The following is an 18,870-nucleotide window of genomic DNA, read 5'->3' as shown; positions in this document are numbered from 1 at the left end:
CCGCTTAAGGATGCCGGCTTCCAAGTGGGAGCTGGAGATTCTTCAGAATTGTAGCTCATCTCCGGACTACAGGGATCTGTTCTGTTTACTCTTATGAGCCCTTTCTGGCAACCATCCCTCTCGCCCCCACACACTTATATGAACATAAGGACATGCGTTTCAATGTAACTGAAGGAGTGGTCATCTGCACTGCACATGGTGCACTGCACCCAGAGTGACTTTAAGTCTTGGGGGCTCCCAGGGGACTCAAACATCGTTACTGCATCTCCCTTATCTCTTTGTTTGCTGACTGACTGTCCTTCACACATCTCAACAACTGCCTTAAATGTAAAACAGCACTTTATTGTCTACCAGTATCTGACTGGCCAAAGAGAAAGAAATGAGAGATTGTATGTGGATTACAGTAAAAGAAAGAGAAGTGCGTACTGCAGAGCCAAGCTTAGGTGCGGACGAGCTGGGTATCCACCTGGAGTACCAAGCTGCATCCCTACCTGTATATAGTCACCTCAGAGCAGAGATTCCCAGTCTTTTCGATCTGTGGGCACTGTTGACATTCTGACACAGGATGTGGAGCAGAGTATAAAATTGAGCCATGCAGAAATGAAGCCTGAGTGTCAGGGGGAAAGAGTTGAGAATTCCTGCGTTGTGCAGGGGGTTGGATTAGATGACCCTGGAGATCCCTTTCAAATCTATGATTCTATGAAAGAATAAAACCAACGCTGTGGTGGCAACTGCCACTGAAACGTCACTGTAATCTGTCTAATCAATAGGATTTCCAGTGGTGAATCGGAAGCCCTGCTGGGTGAGTTCTTGACCTGGTTTTCTCCACTTTCCAAAAACACTTGGTGGGCGCTGACTCAATGAGAAGTAGCAATTAACTTGCCCTTAATAACCTGGCAGAACAGTTGGACAATCTCGTTTCATCTACATTTTTTGTTTATGCAATGGATATTTTAAAATAAGGAATACGTCAAATAAAGTAACACAAATATTTAAAGTAGAACTATCTGTTCCTGGGTTATAATTAGCTTTTGAAACTTTCACTTCAAAATATTTATGTTGTGTTATATAGCCCACTGCCACTGCTCAGAATGGGGCTTTTTGAGTTTTGGTTCATGCAGACTCCAGTACAGTGGTGGAGAGATCATGGTTTCAAATAAGATCATTCTTCATGTATAGGAGTGGCCAAACTGTGGCTCTCCAGATGTAGCTGGCAGGGGCTTATGGGGATTGTAATCCATGGACATCTGGAGAACCAGGGTTTGGCCACCCCTGATATATAGGATAACAAATGATAAGAGTCTCTCATCTCCCAAGGTAGATTGTAGGTATGTTTTGACAAGATTCAGCTTTGAGATGGTAAGCTCATCACCAGCAACTGTAGGTGTCAGGAGAATTTGGAGTGCTACCCAGCTATCTGGGAAAGCACCACTCGTTTCAGTGTAATGGATGTACTTCAGAACATCATCTGGTAAGGGAGAATGTGCTAGATATGGCCATGCTCTGAACAAAGATCTGTACTACTGAGGTCAGAGTTGTTACTGTCACTGAGAACTCTATGTAGATCCATACAACAGGTGGCAAGTGTCTCCTGTGGTAGCTTTTCAAGGTTGTACAAGAGTCCTTGTATTTTCCTTTGATGCTCAAGCTGCTAACATTGCTGTTCAGTTGAAAAATGAACAGTGTCTACAAGAGTGTAAAAGGACTTGCATTAGAAGATTTCTTCTGGACAACTGAACTTGTGTCTGATTCTCATATTCAAATTGCCTTTTCAAATAGATTTAAGTGGGTAGCCAAGTTGTATGAAGCAGTAGAACAGAGTTTGAATCCAATGGCACCTTTAACACCAACAAAACTTTATTCAAGGTGTAAGCTTTGTCTGATGACGTGTGCTGTGCACATGAAAGCTTACACCTTGAATAAAAATGTGTTGGGTCTTAAAGGTGCCACTGGACTAATATTTTTCCTACCCTTTATGGTATTTATGCAGGGATTCCCTGAAAGTGGCATCAATATCAGGGCAAGAACTTGTGGAAACTCTCATGCAGAGATCATTGCTGCAGCATAACTGCTTTCCCTGTACAATGTGATGAAGTCTACACATTTCTTCATGAGGAAGGGAGCAGTTACAATGTCCACTGTAAGCCATTGCATAGTCTCACTTCTAGTATTCACATGGCACAGAATCATACAGTACCAAGAACTTTTACTCTAGCAGTTGATCTACTAGACGCTGTGCTTCATGGTGAAGACCTGCAACTGCTTTCAGCAAGTCTGATAGTTCCATTGAAGTTGCATAAACTTATTTGCTTGGCATCAAGTAGGCTGCACACTGTCTTAGCAGCTTTCCCAGAGGATCACTTAATGGTTTCACAGCAAGGTTGGGCACATTCCCCCCCCCCCCCCAGAAACTGCCACTGTAGAAACCGAGGCAGATAATAGCACAAAGATTTGCTTTGACACACCAGAAAGAGAAATAGATTCCTTTTATGATACTGCTGCATCCAAAACAACTAGATTGAGATAGTGACAGACCCCAGGATGCAGGTGAAGCTTATTGGTTCAATATGAATTGCCAAGTTGTGTGATGTCAGGAACATTGTAATAGCTGTTATGTGTTCAAACACACCCTTCCAATGCTGAATTTCTTGGTTTATAACCTGCTGGTGTTCTGCATCAATGCACTTGTTGAACCTAAACCTGGATTCCATTTCCATCCACTTGCAATATGTAATCAAATGGCTGGATGATTTCTCATGCTGTTTCAGAATATTATTTAAGTGTTTGCAGTCACTAATCTCAAGTAAAGAACCAGCAGTAAAAGCAATCATGTTTGGCAACCAAAGCAAAAAACCTTTTCCTGCAAACCGGACCCCTTGCTGCACTTTGTCTGTTCTGTCCTGAGCCCCAGACAGATTTTCATGAAGGCATCTTTCATACCTACAGCAGTTGCATATAGTTACTTCTGTTCTATAAACTGGGTCATTATTATTTTCAGAGTTGAAAAGAAAAGCAGCAACATTTAAACGATAGAAGAGGTCATATGTGACTTGCTTACACAGTTCTCCAGTAGAATCACTGAGGCAGAATCAAAAGGTGGGACTGGAAATGAAGCTGTAAAAAAAGACTGAAAAGGAGAGGTTCACAGTCTCGGGGGGGGGGGGAGAAAATGTGAAAGAAGATTCACAAATTCTAGCTCTTAAACTGTGAGATCTTCAAGAATGTCCTTGATGCAGCTAATTTTCTGCTGTAATATCACTAGCCTACATTACCCAACAGGCCCTAGACAAGGAAATATTCTTCCCTTTGAAAATAGTGTTGGCAATTAGGGCTGCCAACCTGCAGGTGGAGCCTGGAGATCTGGGATTACAATTGATCTCCAGACTATAGGTGTCAGTTCCCCTGGAGGATATCACTCCTTTGGAGGGTGGATTCTGTAGCATTATGCACCACTAAGGTCCCTTCCCATGCTCCACTTCCAAGATTCCATCCCCAAATCTCCAGGAATTTTCTTACCCAGAATGGATGTACTTCAGATGTACTTTCTTACCTTATTCTGACTGAAGCTGACTGAACATAATGTAATGTTGGAAATCCTGTACTGTAACAGCATTTATTTCCTAGAAGGATTGCTTTCAGTAGTCATCTGGAGATTCTAGGCCAGGGATGCCCAAACTGTGGCTCTCTAGATATCCATGGACTGCAATTACCATGAGCCTCTGACTCTAGAAGATTGGCAACTGTGTGAAGTAAAAAAAAGAGAGAGATGGAGAAGACTTGGATAGAGAGAAGAAGATTGAAGTTGCTACAGCCTGAGAGGCTTTACTGGGGTTCCAGAACTAAGAAAGAGAGCACTGAAAGGAAAGCAGCATAGGGCAGGTAGCTTGTTCTGAGTCTTCTTGTGCCAGGAAAAGCTTCAGCTGTCTGTTCCCAGCTTCTATAAATGGGACAGAAATTTTTTCTCCAGGTTGGTTGGCAATCCTACAAACATGGGGTTAAAATTTTTTGAAACGCTGAAAAATGTTGCACTAGAGAATCATTAAAAGAGAGGCTTTCAAGGGGATCATACAGCAATATGGTTTTAATTTCCTTCCATGTCTTCAACTAAAATTCTGTAAATGTCCCATATCTGTGTCTAGTGTAATGGAGGTACATAGGATGATCCAGTGCAGAAAATGGAAATGAATCAAGGCTGATGTGTGTTCTGATCTTACCTATGCTTGCTCAGAATTCAGTCCCTTTGTACTGAATAGCACTTACACCCAAGTAAGTATGCCAGTCAACCCAAAAAGTTGGTAAAAGCACACAAGGAGCCAGTGAGGCCTTCTATAAGTCCACTATCATTGGCTTTCACCCTTTTCAGTTTCTTGACCTGATTAGCTGGGTTGAGTTTTCTTCCTTCCTGTTTGTTAGTAAGCAATGACATATGTACAGGATCTTACAGGCTCCTTTTCACTCAGTGCTTTGACTGCATCATATTCTCTCATCGTCAACAACTCTTTCCCCAAGTAGAAACAATGCTAGAAGTTAATAGAATTGCAAAGCCCATGTAAAAACGATGCTTTGTTATTTAATGCATTCTAACAATTTTCCTCCTGTAAATCAGTGCCCTTGAAATGAATGCATGGAATCCTATACAGGATTAGGCCTAATTTTGCATGGAGTTATGCGCAATCATTAGTCACCAAGACCAGTAAAGTAAAGAGACTTGCTTTTAACCATAGAAATATCGATCAGACTGCACAGCTGCAGTCCAATGTGTGCTTACTTTAATGTAGGTTCCATTGAAGTTGAGCTCGAACGAACTTATTTCCAAATTAATATTCATAGAATAAAGCAGCAAGCATGAAAAGCAATTCTGCATTTTGTCTCCCAGCTGTAACATGGATGCAATGTGTGACTGAGCACATCTATATATGGTAGCCACAAGATCCCGATTTTGATAACAGATATTTGTGGGATCACTGATGATCACTTGTGGAATCACTGATCACTGTTCCTGGTGAGCATGAGAAATACCACCAGCAAACTGCAGCGTTATTCAGGGATGCCCTTGATCCCCTGAAATCATGGGTATGTGTATAACTGAAGAAAACATGAGATCATCTGTAGCACTGAGGTTGGGCTTCATCAGTATGCAGCTACCCAGAACTACATATTCATTCATTCATTCACATTTGTATTCTGCCCTCCTCTAGGGCTCAGGCAGTTCACATGGAACATAAAGGAATATACACCGAACTCAGTATTTTGTATCAAATAGAAATAACAGCAATGGTGGTGATAACAACAAAACACTGAACATTTAACAGAATAACGATCAAACAAGCCCATGGTTGTTCAATTCATGTGCATGGATTCCTGGGAGGGAGATTCAGGGGCCCGGTGGGTACTGTTGGTTCTGGTTGGCTTCAACCAAATGCCTGGTGTAGAAGCTCCCTTTTGCAGACCCCATGGAACTGTTTTTGTTCCATTAGGGCCCTGATCTCCTCTGGGACCTTGTTCCACCAGGGGGGGACAGAACAGAGAAGGCTCTGGCCCTGTTTGAGGTCAAACGGGCTTCCTTGGGGACAGGAATCACTAGCCAGTTGGAGGGGGCGGAGTGCAAAGCTCTGAGAGGTGTAGGTAGAAAGGTAGTCCCTCAGGTACACGGGGCCCTGACTGCATATGGCCTTTCATAAGCGACTGCTGATATCCTGAACCAAAGTCTTGTAGCTGTAGTTAAGTGGCTGAGGGGGAACAAGTGAAAATGAATGCAGACAAGATGGGTGTGATGCTGAATAGGAAGGCTGACGTCTTAGACTAGCTAATCCCAGATCTAGGGAATCTGATGTGGCAGTTATGTAAAGAATTTAGGGGTGCTGTTGGAGCTACCCTTCCTAACAGAGGACAATTGGTGTAGTTGCCAAGATCATCTTCTATATTACATTTTGCATACAACTGTAACTTCTAGATTGGGCTGCTGTAATGTACTCGATCTGGGACAGCATATTTAATTCAGAAGCTTATTTGAAGGCAAAACATGGCAGCCCGTCTTTTGATCAGGGAAAACTACTTTGAACATAACATGTGTTTCTAAAACACTTTAATCAGTTACTTGTTTACTACCAGGCTCTTTTTGAGAAGCTGATTTTTATCTTCAAAGGTCTTCATGGAGTCACATATTACGAAGTTTGTATCTTTCCACATGCCAGTTGTGATAATGTGGTCAGTTACTTATGCTCCCGTTCACATATGTGACTTTTGCTCCTCTGGTCCTGGAGCTGTTTCAGCCACTGGACCAATCTGATAGAACAAGTTGCTGGAAAAAGTCCAGAGGGGAAGCAGCACTGTCTATTATTAGGAAGGCATGCAAAGCCTTTCGATGCAGAGCTCTCATAACAGAAGGGACATTGTGAATTTGTCTAAGGATACTGAGGCTGAAAAGTGCTGCATGTTCTTCCTAGTTTGTGGCATTTTGATTGTGTCATATTCTGTGGTTTGACTGTATTTCTTTTCTCTACTATCTGGGAATGGGTTAAGCACCCTGAGTATTTGGGAGAGTAATGCGGTATAAATGCACAATCAAGGGAACAAGCCTTAAGCAATCTGTATAAGCGGCAATCCTGGAATTGTATGGAACTTCAGCACAAATTGTATGGAACTTCAGCACAAATAAAAGGCAACACTGAACTGACCTTGGAATGTACTTGTTACTTTGAACTGGCCCTGGGAAGTGGCTCACAATTATCCCATTCAGTGATGTGTGAACACTCTTCTGCAAAAGTTATGGTTTGATTGAAAATTGTGATCAGCACCTTCAAACACTACAGAACAAACAGTTTGCTCCCCTCCCTAAGACTAAAAACTTTTCTAAATTGCACTGTAAACATTGCGGTATGTGGCTCACTCTGCACTTGTGGGCCGTAGAGTTTTCTTGAACCACAACTCTGCTCCAGACTATAAAAACTGGTACCCTTGAAGGAAATGGCAGCTTTGGAGGACCTCACAGCCCCACAGAGGTCCGTCTCTGAGCTCCCAGAAACTTCCCAAATCTGAAGGACTTTCTCAAGTCAGAGTGGGTAGCCCTACTCCCTGCCCCCTCTACCCACTTCGCTCAATAACAAAATTACTAGTGAGATGCTTTCCTTGGTTGTCTCAGTCTTGCTTGGGTGGAGGGGGGGGGGTTGTGGGATGTCTCTTGAGTAATTCCAGTCTTACCTGCAATCAAAACTAGAAGTATTCACATTCTTGGGTATCCAAAATTGGATCACAAATTTTCCATGTTTTTGCATAGCCATTTGGGAACTGTAGATCAATCCAGTATATTCCAAGTGCTCAACAATATGATGCACGGTGCTGATTGATTAATGCTGTTAACTCTGCAACCACAAAAGTAGTGCATAAACTCAACATTGAATTGGTTTGAAATGTTGTGTAATCTACCCATTATGACCTTGGGACATGGGTAATCCCAGCAAGCTAGTCCATTATGAACATTTACCAAACATGCTAGGCAGATGCCACTGCACAAGCACAAAACCACTTAAAATACTGCTTGTTCATTCATGTGATGATATAAGGCAGCTTTCTGAGTTCCACAAGACACAGACTTCCTACAGATGTGAAAGAGGAACAATGAATCTCATGTAATTATGTCATTACATTATTTTTGGCGTCCTTTATTATGGGTTATACTGCTTCTGATAATCCTACGAAAAAAGTGGCATAATTTTTCCATTATGGGTTATACTGCTTCTGATAATCCTATGAAAAAAGTGGCATAATTTTTCCATTAGGTCTTTTATTTTAAATTGTTTGATCTGGTAACTATAGAGTTAGCTGCCTCCTATGGCCTCTCGTAAATAGCATAACAAAGTGCAGATGAGGCAACAAAATAAGTATCCATGATTCATGAACATCAAGATTGTCTACATCAATTGCACATACCCAAAGTTATGTGCATGAAGACATGCTGGATGGTGTGAGCTGACTCTTACAGTACAATCCTAGGTAGAATTACTCCTGAAACTGCTGCTTACTATAGAAGTATTTCCCCCTGTTTTCTTACTATAGCAAGCATACTTGTATATACTCATGAAGAAAACTCATACGGTTATCCTGGTTATAGTAAGTAAACTGGAAAAAGAATTAACACTAAGCAATGGACAATAACCTTTATCAGTGATAATTAAATGATTAAGGTAATAGAATCATAGAGTTGGAAGGTACCTCCTGGGTCATCTAGTCCAACCCCCAACACTATGCAAAACATCCACAACCCTATTGGTGACACTGTAACCTGTCACCCCCTTGAATCTTCACAGAATCAGCCTCTCCGTCAGATGGCTGTCCAGCCTCTGTTCAAAAATTTCCAAAGATGGAGAACCCACCACCTCCCGAGTAAGCCTGTTCCACTGAGAAACCGCTCTGTCAGGAACTTCTTCCAGGTGTTTAGATGGAATTTCTTTTGAACTAATTTCATCCCATTGGATCGGGTCCATCCCTCTGGGGCAAGAGAGAACAGCTCTGCTCCATCCTCTACATCAGTGGTCCCCAACCCCCGGTCTGGAGACCAGTACCGGTTCGTGGATCAGTCGGTACCAGGCTACGGCTCCTCCTCGTCCTCCTCCCCAGCTGCTGCCTCGGAGGCCGCCCTGCCACTCTGCCGCCGGCTCACCTTTGGTGCTCCCCAGCAGCCATCATGGCTGGTGCTCCCCCTTGGTGTGGCACTGTGCATCTGCTGCTGGTAACGTGCCCCAGCAGGTGGTGGGTAGTCAGGGGCCCCCCACCCCCAGCGCCTGCATCACGGGCACCCGCAAGATGACCTGCCCGACACCAGCAGAGGCAGCGAGGGCCTGCAAGTGCCCCTGCCCTTTCTACAGACGCCAATACAAGGAGCGGCCACTGCCCGCATACCTCCCCGCCGCCACGAGGACACCTGTTCAGCAGGATGCCCTGCCTCCGCCACCATGACCTCCCCAAGGCCACCACAAACTCCCAGGTATGCCTCTGCCCCTGCGCGCCCGCCATCTGCTCCCCACCTGTCCAGCTGCCTGCCTCCCGCCCCCAACTGCCCGGCTGCTAGCTCCCGCTGTATTTTTCCTACAGCGGATCTTGAAGCTAGTATGGGCATAAAAATCAATACAGTTAAATTATTTTTTTCATTTATTTAATGTGTTTTTTTTAAATTTAAACCAATGCCTAGCATAGGAGATATAGCATAGGGATACTAATATATGTGGCCACTTTGCATTTTAGCATTATAATTCTGTGGTTTTATACTTTTAATATTGCAGATATTCTAATCAACACCCAAGGCTTGTGGAGGCATTAAAACGGTAGACTGGAAATGTCCATAGAGGCAAACCCAGTAAGAACCCAGTTATAATAATGTTCAATGACATATTTTCTGGAGTGCCTATAAATAGCCTGAGAAAGAAAGCACCAGGCAACTGTATTTGATAAAAGCATGACTCAAGAATTTCCTTTCTCAAGACAACATTAACATGCTAATTGTATATCTGTAGACATGTTATTAAGTGAAAGTACTTTGCTGACATCAGAGTAGTCCCATTTGTAAAGAGAGTTACTGTGCACATTTACTGTGCTGTTATGTCATTCACATAGCACTTGGACTGGAAAAATTTTAATCCATTAATTTTTTTCTTGCATGCAGCACCCTAAAGTCCTTTCAGGTTTGATCTTTGCAGTTATTTAAATAAATCCTGGAATTTTTGTTCATGTTGATCGCGAAAAGATCCCTTGCATTTGTGTACTATTAATAGAAGATACTATAAATAGTTTGAGGGAGGGAAGTTGTGAGAAGTATACAAATGGTGACAAAAACTGTATATGTCTTATAACATTCCCCCATGAAAGAGATTACAAATATAAAAGATTTTTAAAAAATTAATCTTTGACTTTTTCATAAGTAAATGTATTCTATGTTTATGAAGTTTTCCTAGCCTCTGAGCTGAACTAAACAAGGTAGGAATTTCAATACTTTCTTTGAATAAAACAATGTGAATAATTTCTGGCAAAAGATGATTTCTTCATATTTTACATTGTATTGACCCAAAGACAGTTTCTCCCTGATTTCATTTAGGGAAAGGGAATGTTTTCTTGCTTTCTCACTTCATTGGGTATTGTACAATCTTAGATTAATTTATCTGTAGCTAATTAAGGTTTTAATTACAGGCTTAACCGTACATGGACTTGCTATTGTTAATGTAATAATGGATTGCTCCCACGGCAAAGTATGCATAAGACTGGAGCTGTAGTTTTATGAGATAATATTGTATGCATTCTTTGTAGCCTAACTTGCAAGCCCAATAATTTTAACATGATAGCATGTTAACTGGGGAGGTAATAGCCAGTGATTACAATAAGGCTGCCTTCGTGCTAACTGTGCAGTACAACCTTCACAGGACAACCTTCACTGCAATATCTCTAGGAATAATAAAATTAGATAATATCTAACATTTTATCTGATCAGGAACAGTTAAGGACCTGTGCACATTAATACATTGTTGTTGTTAGGTGCGAAGTCGTGTCCAACCCATCGCGACCCCATGGACAATGATCCTCCAGGCCTTCCTGTCCTCTACCATTCCCCGGAGTCCATTTAAATTTGCACCAACTGCTTCAGTAATTCCATCCAGCCACCTCATTCTCTGTCATCCCCTTAGAATCATAGAATCATAGAGTTGGAAGGGGCCATACAGGCCATCTAGTCCAACCCCCTGCTCAACGCAGGATTAGCCCTAAGCATCCTAAAGCATCCAAGAAAAGTGTGTATCCAACCTTTGCTTGAAGACTGCCAGTGAGGGGGAGCTCACCACCTCCTTAGGCAGCCTATTCCACTGCTGAACTACTCTGACTGAGAAAAACTTTTTCCTGATATCTAGCCTATATCGTTGTACTTGAAGTTTAAACCCATTACTGCGTGTCCTTTCCTCTGCAGCCAGCAGAAACAGCATCCTGCCCTCCTCCAAGTGACAACCTTTCAAATACTTAAAGAGGGCTATCATGTCCCCTCTCAACCTCCTTTTCTCCAGGCTGAACATTCCCAAGTCCCTCAACCTATCTTCATAGGACTTGGTCCCTTGGCCCCAGATCATCTTCGTCGCTCTCCTCTGTACCCTTTCAATTTTATCTACGTCCTTCTTGAAGTGAGGCCTCCAGAACTGTACACAGTACTCCAGGTGTGGTCTGACCAGTGCCGTATACAATGGGACTATGACATCTTGTGATTTTGATGTGATGGCTCTGTTGATACAGCCCAAAATGGCATTTGCCTTTTTTACCGCTGCATCACACTGCCTGCTCATGTTTAGTTTACAATCCACAAGTACCCCAAGGTCTCGTTCACACACAGTGCTACCTAGAAGCGTCTCCCCCATCCAGTAGGCATGCTTTTCATTTTTCTGACCCAGATGCAGAACTTTACACTTATCTTTATTAAACTGCATCTTGTTCTCATTTGCCCATTTTTCCATTGTGTTCAGATCTCGTTGAACTCTGTCTCTATCTTCCGGAGTATTTGCCAGTCCTCCCAATTTGGTGTCATCTGCAAACTTGATGAGTAGTCCCTCCACCCCCTCATCTAGATCATTAATAAATATGTTAAAAAGTACCGGGCCGAGCACCGAACCCTGAGGTACCCCGCTACTCACCTCTCTCCAGTCTCTCCTTCTTCTTTTGCCCTCAATCGCTCCCAGCATTAGGCTCGTCTCCAGGGAGTCCTTCCTTCTCATGAGGTGGCCAAAGTATTTGAGTTTCATCTTCAGGATCTGGCCTTCTAAGGAGCAGTCAGGGCTGATCTCCTCTAGGACTGACCGGTTTGTTCGTCTTGCAGTCCAAGGGACTCGCAAGAGTCTTCTCGAGCACCAGAGGTCAAAATTCTTTGACGCTCGGCCTTCCTTATGGTCCAACTTTCGCAGCCATACATTGCAACTGGGAATAGCTTTGACTAAACGCACTTTTGTTGGCAGAATTATGTAATAAGAATTATGTAATTAAGAATAATAAGAATAAATAACAATAGTTAAGAGTTATAAGAATTATGTAATTAAGAATTATGTAATAAGAAATATTTTAATAACGCGTATTTAATGGCATATTTTAGACAATTATTTATAAATACTTCTTCCTAACTATTTCCAGACCATTTGTAGTTTGCAATTTTCTATTTCACCTGGACAGTATGAAGCATTTACTTGTTTCTGTAATAATAAGAGAGCGGAGAAGGATTTTCTGGTTGGATTTGGATGTTTCAACAATGACTCCTTCATGACATAGTTCTATGTAGATCCTAATATTGATTAAGTTTAGGCAAATGTATGTTGAATACCTGAGACTTTTGATGCCTTGTCCAATATAGTTCCTGGGAAAACAATATTTGGAATCCGATGTTACTACTTTAAAAAAATTTAGATGGACAAATAGATTGTTTTCATCTGATGGATGTGCTCTGAATGTGCATCCACAATAGTCTAAACAAATGACCAATTTTACCTCTAGGGTTAAGGTAAAGGAAATCTGGTTTCAAATCTGAAGTTTGTTGTGCATAGCTGGTTACATCCAATCCTCAAGTACTAACATATTTTTAAAAGCCACACTGTGCTTTCAAAAAATAAATAAGGTGACTAGCATGCTTAACTGAAGCATGCTAAACCAAAAAAGGAACACAACCCAACCTTAACAGGTAGGAACTCAAAAGTTGAGCAGTAGAATAAAATAATGTAAAACTCGTTGATTATTTATTATAGTGCACAATTAAAAACAGAATAAAAACTTCATAAAAACTATACGGAACTATACAGACCCTACTGGGTCTTCCTCAGTGGTCAGAACTGTGATAATACACTCTATATTAAATTCTTTATAAAGTGTAGCTGAGTGGTTGAATGGGATCTGTAAATTATGGCTCCAACCAATATCTTAACACTTAACTAAATAATGCGCTAAGGGCTAGGGGAGAGGAGTTAGGGTGGGCGCTGTCCAGGATGAGGAAGGGTGCCGATTGGCCCCTTCCTCCGGACTGACAATTGGAGGCCCACTGATTGGCCGCCCACCGGCAAGGCAGCAATTGCGAGCCGCGCGAAATGCCTCCGACGCGTCAGGCCGCCGGCAAGGGAGCTACCACGAGCCGCGCTGTGCGCGGCTCGAATTTGCTGCCTTGCCGGCGGGCAGCCAATTGGAGGTCCCAGCGCAGCTCGCCGTGGCTCCCTTGCCGGTGGCCTGCCACCTCGGGGGCCATGCACTGCCCGCTAGCGCCTGCTGTATTTCAGGTATAGCAGGCTTGATTACTAGTATGTAAATATTATCCTTTCTGGAGACCACCTCCTATGATATGTGCCTAGGGTCACCACTCTTTGCTATTATTTAATTCTGTGCTGAGAGTGTATCTCATGTGCGTCAGAAAACATATTATGGGTCAATTCTCACATCCATGTTTATCAGTTAATATCTCTGACAATGAATGGTGATTTAGAAGAGTTGGTTTTTATATGCCAATTTTCTCTATCAGGAGTCTCAAAGCATCTTACAATCGCCTCCAGTTTCCTCTCCCCACAACAGACACCCTGTGAGGTGGGGGGGGGGGGGCTGAGAGAGTCCTGATATTACTGTTTGGTGAGAACAGCTCTATTAACCACTACACCAAGTTGGCTCTCAAAGGGACATTGCCTCAGGTGAGAACCAGACTGTGTGTGTCAGCTGAAAAATTCCCCTTTCAATCTGTACTTGCTTGTGTGGCTGCAGGAGGCGCAATGCATAGAAAGTTTAAAAGTCCCACTTCAAAGGTAACAACTCATGTTTTCATTTAGTACTGAACAATATAGTTGGTCCCATGAAAAGCTGAATAAAATTACATTCAGGTGGGTCACCGTATTGGTCTAAAGCAGCAGAAAAACGAGTCCAATGGCACTAAGACCAACAACATATTATTCAAGGTATAAGTTTTTGTTTTACACACACACACTTCTTTGGATACATTGAAATGGCAGCCCATTTAACAGGCAAAGAATGAGCAGCAAATCTGCAAACAGCTTAATAATGTTGTTTGACAGATGCAAAGACAAAATTGGAATGACAAGCTTGATTTATATGGCTTTGGTTTAATTTGGGGACATAGAAACCTAGTGAAGGAAATAAATGTCAAAATTATTAAGGGGGTGGCAGGTTACAGCAGATGAGCAATAGGGTTGTGAGTGTTCTGCATAGTGCAGGGGGTTGGACTAGATGACCCAGGAGGTCCCTTCCAACTATTATTCTATGAAAATCGGAGACTGACTGGCAGATGTTCTCTTCATGTGGAATGCTGAAACTAATTAACGGAGACCCTGCTGTCACGCTCCATCCGTCTCCACTCATGCGTGGAGAAAACCTCGCGACATCCTCTTCTCCAGTTTTGGACCTTGCCTCTGTCAAAGCACTTTATGCTAACGTGTCCGGACTGGCATCGTCCATTTCAAAATCTCTGTGCCTGCACGCCAGAACTTATGCCTTGCATAAAACTTCCTTGGTCAAACGGAATAAAGTTACGTTTTCCCACATGATCCCTAACTAGTCAGGCGCGACTTACACGGCAGGACCTCTCTACTGTTCGCGTTCATGTTGGGCAGTCCTACTCAGGCGTCGGAGGGCTGCCGAGGACAGGCTGGCTAAGACTGCGGAGCGGCTTCGCTCGCGACCACTCCACGGGAGAGGCGAGAACTCCGTGACACCAATAGGAAAGACAGATTCGCCCGAGGGGCTCGCTAATTGGCCGAGACGAGCTCCCGCCTTTGCGCCTGGGTCGGGAGGTGGGCCTTGAACCCCGAGAGCACCACTCAGGACCATCGCCGGAGCCAGGGAGGCCGGAGTGGCGTCCGTGCTGGCGAATGAGCGGCTGAAATGTTTGTTCCTGTTTGAGAGGCTCTTGCCAATGGGGAAGGGGCTGAGGCGGGAAGACCAACGGAGCTGGCTGCCGAGTTGCTCGGGAGGGAGTCGGGAGAAGGCGAGAGAGGCGCGGGCAGAGGCGGGAGTCGTCCGTCGGTCTGGGTCCGGACGGAGTCCTTAAAGGGGCCGCCGCCGCTGTGGGGAAGCGGGTCGCAGTGGCTGCGGGACCGAATTGCCTTCAGAGTCGGCGACGGAGGAGGAGAAAGTCTCTGGGCGGCATCGCAGACAGTCAGACACCCGCCCACCAGCCAGCCAACCAACCTGGGCGCTTCAGCTTGAAGGCGGAGTGGCGGCGGCGGCGGCGGCGGCAGCAGCAGCAGCAGAGGCGGCGGCGGGAGGTGAGCCCCCGTTGGATTCATCCTCGGAGGGAGGCGAGGGGTTCGCCCGGACTTGTCCGTTGCGAGCCCCAACGGAAATCGGGGGGGGGGAGAGGGGGGCTCGCGGAGGCCGCCGCGCGACCCGCTTTGTAAACAGGCAGGCGCGAGCCGCGGGAAGCGGCAGGCAGCCAGTCAGAAGCTTCCGCCGCCAACCACTCGCTCTCTCGCGCACGCAGCCTGCCTGCCTGCCTGGACGCCTCTCGGGCTCTTTTGTTTACAGCCTGAGGCGAGAACCGGGGAGGGGGTGGGGGGCAGTGGGTGTGCTCTGGGCGCTTCGACACGCCTTTTTGAGGTGGTGGGGGGGGGGAAAGAGTCGCGCTCACCGCTGTTGCCCCCCCCCATGATATCCTTCCCCCCCGCCCTTTTTTGGGCTCCCCGCAGGGGGTGGTGGAGAGAGGGACGTGCCCGCCGTGGAGCCTGCTGCGCGCTCGGGGTTGGGGGAAGAGGCTCGGACACTGCCTCCTCGTTGACCAGCAGGGGCGAGGGCGGACACAAGCCCTCCTCGCTCCCTCGCCCCTTGTGCAGCTAACTTTCTGCTCGGAAGGCTGGCGGATGCATTCTGGGCATCACCTACAACGTGCCTCGGGCTGGCTGGGAAGAGGTGGGTGTGACCTCTCCCCGTCTCCCCATATGCTGGCTGGCCTGTCGTTGGCGCGGCAGCTGTTTCGCCAGGGGTTAGCCCCTCCCCGCGGAGTGAGGCGTGGGTAGGCCCAAAGGGGAGGGTTTGGTGGCAGGTCGCTTTCTGGGCTGGAGGGGCCATGGCATGGGCAGTAGCTACACGTGTGGTTGGAGAACAAGGGCCTTCTGTTGGAGAGGAGCGTGGAACAAGTGAGGCAATGGGCCTTTGTTGCTCTAGCCAGTTCTTGTGGCTTTCACCCTGTAGGCCTAGAAGGCTTATTAGGAGCCTGTGAAATTTGCAGGGAGGAGGGGGAGAGGAATACATTCTGTTGTTGTGTTTGGGGAAAGTTCAGCAGTGTTTCTGGGGCAGGGTACCAGTTTTTTGGGGGGATGAGGAGTCAGATGAACTCAGAAGTTCTGAGCTGCAGTGGGCTTTGCCGATTTGGTGTGTGCACTGGGTTCGGCATCACAGGGATGCCTGTGTTGCAAGCTTGTATTAGTTCCCGTGGAAATGATGCATGGGCTTCAACTCTGGAGGTAATGTGTACCGGTTGGTTAGCTCAGTGGTAGTCAACCTGTGGTCCTCCAGATGTCCATGGACTACAATTGCCATGAGCCCCTGCCAGCATTGGCAGGGGCTCATGGGAATTGTAGTCCATGGACATCTGGAGGACCACAGGTTGACCTACCCCTGGGTTAGCTGCCCCAGGAAGGTTTAAAAATACATCATTAAGTATAAGTAACATATCCAGCTGCAAAACGCCTACATTTTATTAATATTATATATATGGTCATGTAACTTACTTCCATAGGTGCCTTGACAATTAGCAGACACAGGGTTAACTATAGAAATTCATATCTATTAACCAGTGGGATTACATGGCTATAAAATTACTGTTTATTTTACAGTGGAAGCTAGTTTATTTAGTTCTCAGTAGAATTTATACCCAAATGTATGAATATCAGTAGTAAGATTCTTCAGTAGTTTTGATATTATATTTGGGTAATACATGGTCAGATGTGTCAGTGACTGGGAACAAGGGATGGGATGTACTTTACTGTAGCTCTCTTTCCCCAGGCTGTGGTGTTGTATCATAGTGTTCTGATGCTTCTCAGAATGGATACTGTAGGACAGTGTTCCCCAACCCTTGGTCTGGTACCGGGCCGCGGCTCCTCCTCATCCTCCCCAGCTGATGCCTCGGTGGCTGCCTTGCGACTGCCACCGGCTCACCTTTAGTGCTCTCCAACGGTCGCCATGGCTGAGGCTCCCCCTCATTGTGGCATTGTGCAGCTGCTGCTGGTAGCGCCTCCCAGTGGGTGGCAGGAAGTCAGGGGCGCTGGCGGGAAAGCAAGTGGAGCAGGGGCTCAGGTGGCGGCGATGTCCCTCTGCAAAAGTGTCGCCCCCCCCCCCCCCCGGGCCTCTGTAAAATCGTCAAGCGTTGACCGGTCCCCGGAGATAAAAAAGTTAGGGACCACTGCTTTAGGGTACTTCAGAAAAGGGCACTCAAAATGATCAAGAGATTAGAATGCTTTCCTGACAAGAAAAGGTAAAAGGGTCTGGTGCCTTTTAATTTAGAGAGAAGAAAACAATAGGGAACATGGTAGATATTTGCACTAGGTGGAGGGAAGTAGACAGAACAATTTCTCCCATATTACTGGAACTTGTGGGGACCAAGTAAATTTGATGGGGAATAGATTTGGGACAGACAAAAGTAAACACTTAAAGAGTAGTCTGAAAGCATTGACATAGAGTGTAGTGTTTTACTACTAGTTTAGCTGGTTTTAAAAGAGTTTAGACACATTAGTGGGTGATAGATCCATTGATGACTACTAGCCACAGCAACCAAATAGAACCTCCATGTTTAGAGCTAACAATCTTCTGAATGCCCATGTAAAAAGCCTTTATTTCTGTGTCATATTTGTATTCTTTCTGGAGGCATCTGTTTAGCTGCTGTAAATGGTCACAGAGTACCAAATTTTTAAATGATTAGACAATATGAAAATTTTAAAAATTAAATACAATTAGCTAAAAGGATGTGGAGATTGTGGTTGTGAGAGTTTATCTTTCTGGCAGGCTTGAATCACACAGACACAGAATTTCGCTTTAATAGCGTTGAGGGTATTAATTTGCAGGAAGGTGGGATTGGATGACAACACAATTTTTAAAAAATGCCCCAGTTGGCCCTGAGCCACTGCAAAGCACCACAGAGCCAACCTTTGAGGATCCTGTAGGAGGGGGAGGAACTGGGTCTGGAAGGCCTGACCCTTTCCATTCCACCTCGGCCTGCCCTGGGATAGGCCCCATTGGTGCCTGCAGCAAAAAAGGGGGAACATGGAGATATCTGCATCCTTTTGCTGCAGGGCAATGGAGAGCCTAAAGCAGGCTGGGGATGGAATGGTGCTGGGCCGGTGACAATGTCATGTGGAAGTGGGGATTAGGCCCACTGCTATATGTGTCACCCCCTGCCCACCTTTGTGGAATAGGACTTGCTTAGCCTGATGTTCACCCATGCTAAGTAAGTCACTTGGGGAGAAGCCCAGCCATGCGAGTTTAGTCTTGATAGCTTTAAGCCAATTAGATTTAAAAGCACAACAAAAATTGAGTCCAATAGCACCTTTAAGACCAACAAAGATCATGAGAGTACAGATACATAGAAAAGGTAAATTAGTGACAAATTAGTAAACTGTGTCATAATATCCAAATTATACCATACTATTCCATATGATAATTCTTTGCTAAAATAGCTAATGGGTCCTTTTGAGTTCAGTTGTAGTTCACAACATCGGAGAAATAAAACTGTTAGAAGAACAGCTCTCAGGTACTTCTATTGGACTAACTAACTAACTCCAGAGGCATCAGGCAGCCTTTGGGAGATCCAAGATTGGTCCCATATAGCAGTGGTCCAAAACCTTCTTGAGGCTGTGGACCGGCGGTGGTGGGGAGGGCAAT

General features: G+C 45.0%; 1 protein-coding gene and 1 long non-coding RNA gene across 6 annotated transcripts in view; one reads left to right on the top strand and one right to left on the bottom strand.

Annotated features, from left to right (window-relative positions):
* Positions 1–514: 514 nt before the first annotated feature.
* On the bottom strand, positions 515–14,834 carry LOC143819855 (uncharacterized). Of its 4 annotated transcripts, XR_013225126.1 has the most exons (5): positions 11,658–13,100; positions 7,201–7,361; positions 6,678–6,757; positions 3,551–3,740; positions 515–3,127 (listed from the first exon to the last, which is right to left on the bottom strand). It is a non-coding gene; the product is annotated as an uncharacterized LOC143819855 (long non-coding RNA). The 4 variants fall into 4 exon arrangements; XR_013225125.1 differs by lacking the exon at positions 11,658–13,100 and adding an exon at positions 14,570–14,834 and having other exon boundaries at positions 515–3,740; XR_013225124.1 differs by having other exon boundaries at positions 515–3,740.
* A 204-nt stretch (positions 14,835–15,038) lies between these two features.
* Positions 15,039–18,870, top strand: part of FRYL (FRY like transcription coactivator) — a 167,458-nt gene continuing 163,626 nt past the window's right edge. Inside the window, exon 1 of one of the 2 annotated variants that reach the window (XM_077301924.1) lies at positions 15,039–15,263. The gene's annotated coding sequence lies outside the window, so the exon portion shown is untranslated. Of the gene's footprint in view, positions 15,264–15,883; positions 15,904–18,870 lie in introns of those variants that run through there. The other variant, XM_077301926.1, reaches the window with a different exon arrangement.

Source organism: Paroedura picta, chromosome 10, assembly GCF_049243985.1.
Source record: "Paroedura picta isolate Pp20150507F chromosome 10, Ppicta_v3.0, whole genome shotgun sequence".
Taxonomy (NCBI): domain Eukaryota; kingdom Metazoa; phylum Chordata; class Lepidosauria; order Squamata; family Gekkonidae; genus Paroedura; species Paroedura picta.
Note: the sequence above shows the minus strand (reverse complement) of the source record. Positions and strands in the feature narration are given on the sequence as shown.